Source organism: Cnephaeus nilssonii (assembly GCF_951640355.1).
Source record: "Cnephaeus nilssonii genome assembly, chromosome: 20".
NCBI classification, from domain to species: Eukaryota; Metazoa; Chordata; class Mammalia; order Chiroptera; family Vespertilionidae; genus Cnephaeus; species Cnephaeus nilssonii.
In genome coordinates, this window is record NC_137091.1 from 16,501,802 (window position 1) to 16,508,903 (window position 7,102).

A 7,102-nucleotide genomic window follows, 5' to 3' on the forward strand; every position below is an offset into this window, starting at 1 on the left:
TCCCCCAGTCCACTTAGCCTCCCAGCCACCCAGGGCCAGCCCAAGGCTCAGGCAAGCCTCAGATGGTGGCTACCCAGCCACTCAGGGCCGATCAAGGCTCAAGTAACCAAGGTCAGCCGAGGTTTGCGCTGCCGGCAGTGGCAGCAGCAGAGGTGTGATGGGGGCGTCGCCTTCCCCTGATCGCTGGGTCACCTTCTGCCCCTGAGGGCTCCCAGACTGTGAGAGGGGGCAGGCTGAGCTGAGGGACCCCCTCTTCAGTGCATGAATTTTCATGCACTGGGGCTCTAGTCTACACTAATAAAAGTGTAAGATGCAAATTGACCATACCTTCACAACGCCCACCAGCCAATCAGGTGTGAGTATGCAAATTAACCCAACAAAGATGGCAGGTTAATTTGCATACACAGGCTCCGAGCGGCCGGGGGCAAGCGTACCACACCGCCCCAACTGTTCCGGGTCTCTGGGCAGTGTGGGAAGGTGGAAAGGTGGCTCCAGGCCGGAACGAAAAAAGCAGCTCCAGCCAGAGTGAAGGCGGTGCCGGCAGCCAGGGGAAGGAAGGTCCATTTTTGCACGAATCTTCATGCATCAGACTTCTAGTCTAATATAATACAGAAATAATTGTTCTACATAAATGGATATAGATGTTCATACTCCAAGAAAGGAACTGAAGATTTCATTGTTTCTGGCTCCATCATCCTCTTCCTTGCACCCTTTATTTCTTCTCTTGGTTAAGTAAGTTGACCTATACACTTGCTCAGTGTGGACATGGCCACCATCAGTATGTGGCACCATAATAGTTCTTTTAGCCTTTTCTTGGGTACCTACAATTACTTAGCAAGATGCTTTGTAATTAATTCACTGCCTCCCTCCTTCTATCTGACCTTTCCTTTCCCAGGAGTTAATACACTCCACTACTTAGTAAGTGGGCTCATAATTCACCTCTACCTCTAATGCCACCTGCAAATAAAGCACTTCTTTCCCTAGATAAAAGCACTTCAAACATTATTTTGTAAGAACTTTCATCATGTGGCTCAGAGAATTGACTCGCTTAAATTTTTTAAGTATCCTAAGTTATTTAACTATCAACTATATTTAATGTTACCATGTTAACATTATATTTATGTTAAGATTAACATTATATTTAACATTATCAACTACCTCTTAAAAGTGAAATACAGTGTGTGTGTCATTGGCATCGGGTACTATGTTAGATATTTTACTCCTGCTTACCACCTAACCTTCAAAAACACTTGGTGAAATACTAATTATTGTGCCCATTTTAATAATGGAGGTAGGAGAAGTTGAGTCACCTATTTAGTAGAGCAGGCACATGTCCACTTCATACACATGGTTCCCATATGAGTTGATAGGGTCATACTGTAACTCCCCCCATGAGGGATTTTTCTCAAATGTTCATTGGGAACAGAAGTGCCAAGGAGTTAAGGGTCTCAGGTGTATAATTCAGACAATGAATGATGGAAGTTGAAAAAAAATATAGCTTCTTTTCCTCTGGAGGGACAAACTGAGACATGTTCCACACTGTCTCTGACAGTTTCCCAAAGGAAAGAGACTCAGCTGCAGTCAACCTGCTGAAAAACGTCCTTTGTCGATTCCTCATCTTTCCAGATTTCTCTTGATCACATCCGTATGGGAATTTCCTAGGTCTCCTTTTCTCAAATCCTTGTCTGAGTGTCTTCTTCCAATAGACTCCAATCTAAGAAAGCAGCTAAATGGCAGAACTCAGATACAAACCCAGGTCTGCCTGTCAACAAAGCCCACACCCTCTACAGTTCCATAGTGAAAATGTGATGCCTGTGTCATGGAGATGCTCCAATTGGCACAACAATAAATGCTGCCACCTTAGAAAGTACAGTAGGATAAAGTATCTCCTGATAAAGAAATCGCATCTTGGAATAACTTTTTTTTTCTTCTTCAATTGGCCTGTGCCAGATTCTTGTCCTTAGCGAGAAAAGAAAAAGGAAAATTTCCTACCCGTAAGCAGACATTGAAAGGTCTGCCTTTGAAGATGTAAAAAGGATAGGTATCTGGTTCCCAGTCTCTTATTTTTGCCTGTAACCTCTGTGGAGCGGCATTCAGATGTGTGCCCACAAAGCCTCAGCTGCTCTCTGCTGTGCACTGAAGCCCATAACACAAGAGGAAATGGTCCTACTGGACCATTTAAAGGAGAACTGAGCCAGAAGCAATAAAACTGTACTCATGCAGTTAAAGGAGCATTCACTGGAAGCCAGCATTGCTCTTGAACTCCATGAGGTTAGTGGCAAAATACAGATCTACAGCAAGCTATGTAGATACAGAATTAGAGAAATAGAAGTAGAGACACAGGGTACTGGCGGGATTTCTCTATCAGTCATTCAGAATTAAGGACCTGCTCTTATAAGTTTCCAATTACATTTTAAAAACATATTCAGAGCATACATATAATAGATAATTTAAAGAATAGCAGACAATAAAACTAGCTGAAGAATATCTGCATCCTAGCTACATGTTTCTCAACATCAAATATATTTGGGCTATAGCAGGTAACTTAGAGCAGAAGATATAGGAATCCTATTTTTTAATTGAGTCAAAGAGAGAAGAGAAAAATGTCAGCATGGGTCTCCAGTTACACCACAGAGAAGCTGCTTCGGGTGGAAACAGACTATGGAAGAAGGAATAGTTATGATGGGCAGAGCCTGTGGATAATGAGTCTGCATGAAGGAATGTAAGACTCTTAGTCTAAGATTCCAAGGGTACAGAGAGGAAGAAGTACACAATAATGATTGAAAAGTGGATGTGAAGATAGAAGTCCCCAATTAAAATGTTGGCAGTGTCATTTATATACCATCTCAATAGCCTTGACCAAATTTGCTACCCTCTCCTTATATGAAAATAGAGATAATAACACTAATCTTACAAGTAAAACACCCTAAAACATAAGTAATTCATACAAACCTCTTCCTTTTTATCATTTTCCCCCATGGAGAATCAGATTCATTCATTACTCATGTTATAATTAAAATTATTATTAATCCTAGCAGTAATACTTAATAATTTACATTTTATAATATGCTTTCATTTAGACTATAGGATATATCTTATTCTGTGTGAAATAAAACAGAATTAATCAGATAAGGAATAGTATTACAATTTTACAGAGCAGATGCTCTGTGTTAAAATGTTCTCAATAGAGCTAGACCAACTAGTAAATTAAAAAATGATGATAGCTGCAAGAGCTGATATCTGACATTTTCAGTTCAAATTTCAGTAAAAGATAGTAAAACTAAATGACATGTACTTAAACAGCATCACTCAGGGAATGACCAGTAAACTTCAAATGGCTTTAATATAACCTTTAACATTTTATTTTTATTTGGGGTGGTAAAGCAAATATACAATCATTAACATAAGAAGATTCTGAAATGAGAATAGCAGTTCATATTATTATTTCTTTTTAATCTTTTTCTGTGTTAGAACACACACACACATACATATATATATATATATACACACTTATAAAAGGGTAATATGCTAATTAGACTGTGCGACCTTCCAGGAGACCTTCCGGATGTCCTTCCAGACAAAGCCATGGTGGTGGGGCCGATGCAGAGGTGGTTAGGGGCGATCAGGCCAGGAGGGGAGGGCAGTTGGGGGTGATCAGGCTAGTGGGGGGGCAGTTGGGGGTGAGAAGGCCAGCGGGGAGGGCAGTTGGGGGTGAGTAGGCCAGCAGGGGGGCAGTTGGAGGCAAGCAGGCTGGCAGGGGGGGCAGTTTGGGGCAATCAGGCAGGCGGGGGGGGGCAGGTGAAGGCAAGCAGGCTGGCAGGGGAGGAAGTTGGGGGCAATCAGGCCAGCCGGGGGAGCAGTTGGGGGCGAGCAGGCTGGCAGGGAGGGCAGTTGGGTGGCAGGGGGGCAGTTGGGGGCAATCAGGACAATTGGGAGGGCAGTTGGGGGCGATCAGGCTGGCGGGGGAGGGCAGTTGGGAGCAAGAAAGCCAGCAGGCAGAGTGGTTAGGGGTGATCAGGCAGGTGAGCAGTTAGGAGCCAGCGGTCCTGGATTGCGAGAGGGATGTCCGACGGCCGGTTTAGGCCCGATCCTCGTTGGATCCGGCCTAAACCGGCAGTGGGACATCCCCCGAGGGGTTCCAGATTGGAGAGGGTTCAGGCTGGGCTGAGGGACAACTCCTATTATACACACACACACACACACACATGCATATATATATGGATCACTTTACACTTTATAATAAAAAAGTGTTTCTCATATTTGTGTAATGCATACATTCTATGCCAAGGCAAGGAAACTAATTTTCCCAAGTCACTAAAAATGTTTTCTTTGGATTCTAGGAAACTACCATTTGAGAAACAATGCCTTGAGAAATTGAAATTTCAACTGATTAAATCATTTTCAACTGTAAATTATGACTAGAGAATAATGCTTTACATTTATAGCAATTATTTTAGGTAGTTCTTAGGTAGTTACAAAATGAATACACACGTGCGCACACACAAACATACATATACACACACAGACTTCTCATAGAATGCAAAGACCAACCTATGTTGAATAATTTCTTGTTTCCATTATTTAAAAGCAATACATAAAATTAAGCCATTTTCTCAAAAATTTTTAGATTGTTTCTATAAAATATCCTTCTAGTACAGACACATGATTTAAAAACTAACATATTTACGTACAGAAGTGTGGGCCAGTACCAGTGGTTTCAATCTTTGCTATGCCATTGGTATCTTTTTCCTTTAGGACATAGGGCCATCCTGTTGTAATTAACAAGTGTCCAAAATAAACAACTGTGTGCAGTGTTCAAATTAGTCACTTCTCTTTATCTCAGAGATCAATAAAAACTTCTGATCCTCTTTAAGGCGTCAAGAGCAGGGCATTCCAGTGTTGAAAGCCCTGTCTGGGTGGTTCTTGCATGACCCCCACCTACAAACTCAGGAGTCCTGTAGACTTTGGGTTAAACCATTTCCCAAGAGCTCCTCTAAGGCTCAGAAGTCTTGGGACAGGTTTGACTTCCTTGGGACCCTCTCAAGTACTAGCTTAGTCTTTTACTGAGAATCATGGAAGAGGCTGAGACCACAAAGCAGCCACTTCAGGATTATTCTTCATTTAGATTCCCAGCTTGAAACATGAGCAGTTTAATCATTGGCATGTAGACTTATTTTTGAAATAAATTTCTGGTAAAAATCCTGGACTCCATTCCTGACTCTGCCACTGATTAACTATGCGAACCGTGCAGATCTGTTTCACCGAACCTTGGTTTCCCCATTTGGGACATGGGAATAAATGAAAGCCATGCCTGCCCTATGGAATTTTACAAATATCAACATGCTGTGAGGTCTTTAAGAACAGAGAACAGGTTAAATTCCTCTTTAAATCACCAGTGCCAAATTAATGCCCAGCATAACATTATTATTATTGACATTACACATCTTTAAGATTAGTTCCATTGGTAATTACTTCAACAAATGTATGTTTATATGTATATAGTTATCACTTACTATATGCCAGGTATTATTTGAGACATTGAAGATACAACACTGAACAAAAGATAAAAATATCATAGCCCCTATGGAATTACTTTCTAAGTTTCTAGTGAGAAATCTTTTTGGAGAGAAGGGAGATTTAATATATATATATTTGAGCATAATAGATAAAATATATATTTGTGTATAATAGAATATGTACATAATAATTTATAGATGTGGTAGACATAATATACTTATGGATAAAGTATTTTAGATTTTAATATATAATTTCTATGTTAAATAATATTTAATTGCAATAGATTTGTTAGGTACAGAAAATTTATTATAATATCTTTAAGCTGGGAAAAATGGTAGGCAATTGGACTTTTAAATATTCATTGATTTTTATTAGCAATTATCTTCACATACCAAAGAATCCATTATTTCAATATTTAACATGCCCTTACGATAATTCTGTTCTTTTTTTTTTTTTTTTCATTGAAATTGAAATTGAATGAGAGATGTTGTACAGAAGATGCCCTTGGAAGACCATGGGGGTGGAAGAAAGATATTTTTAGGGGGAAAAAAAGTACCTCTATGGCCTTGTATTTAAGTGGCCATGAATGCAAGACATTATTATATGGGATATAGATTATATGCCTGCATGCACACACACATGCACATATAGATGACTAAGCTATATGTTTCTTTCAACACAAAATATAGGGGGAAATGAAAATTTCATTGGACAACTTTCAGTTCACAATATTAAAAACAACACATTTAGCTGTGTATGTGAATGTAGGTGCAGGCACACCAGAAAATGAAATAAGCCACATCGGATGCTGTGAATTCAGAGAAGGTTTTAAGCATGTAACCACCACCAAGTGGATGAGGTTGCTGTTAACAGACTTATACCAGGTGTACCAGTTAATAATGCGGATTTTGTAATCAAAGAAAACACAATAATTTCAAGGAGAAATATCAAAAGTGCTTTATTCAAAGTAATGTCCATTGCTAGCTACACATTTCCCCCATCTTTCAGGTAATTTGTGGATACTGTCCCAATAGAACTTTTCTTGTTTTGAGGCAAACCTTTCAGAGACCCAATTTTCCACTTCTTAGTACATTTTGAAGTGCTGCTCAGAAAGTGCATGTGCCATCGACCAGAACAAGTGGTAATCTGAAGGAGCAAGGTCTGGTGAATACAGCGGGTGGGTTAATACTTCCCAGGCAAGATCTTTTAACATGTCTTTAACTGGTTTTGGTGGTGCGTCATCATGAAGCAAAATTACTCTGCCGTATCTTCTGGCACATTCTGGTCATTTTACGATCAAAGTGTGGTTCAAATTGATTATTTGTTGTCGGTAGAGATCAGCATTAATGGTTTCACCTGGTTTTAGAAGCTCATAGTACCACACCTTCCTGATCCCACCAAACACAGAGCATTGTCTTCTTTATGAAGCAATTTGGCCTTGCAGTTGATGTTGATGGTTGACCTGGATCAACCAATGATTTTGTGCATGTGGGACTCTCAAAATAAATCCACTTTTCATCGCCAGTCATAATTCGATGCAAAAAAGACTTTCTTTTGTGCTGTTGAAGCAACATTTTACTGATAA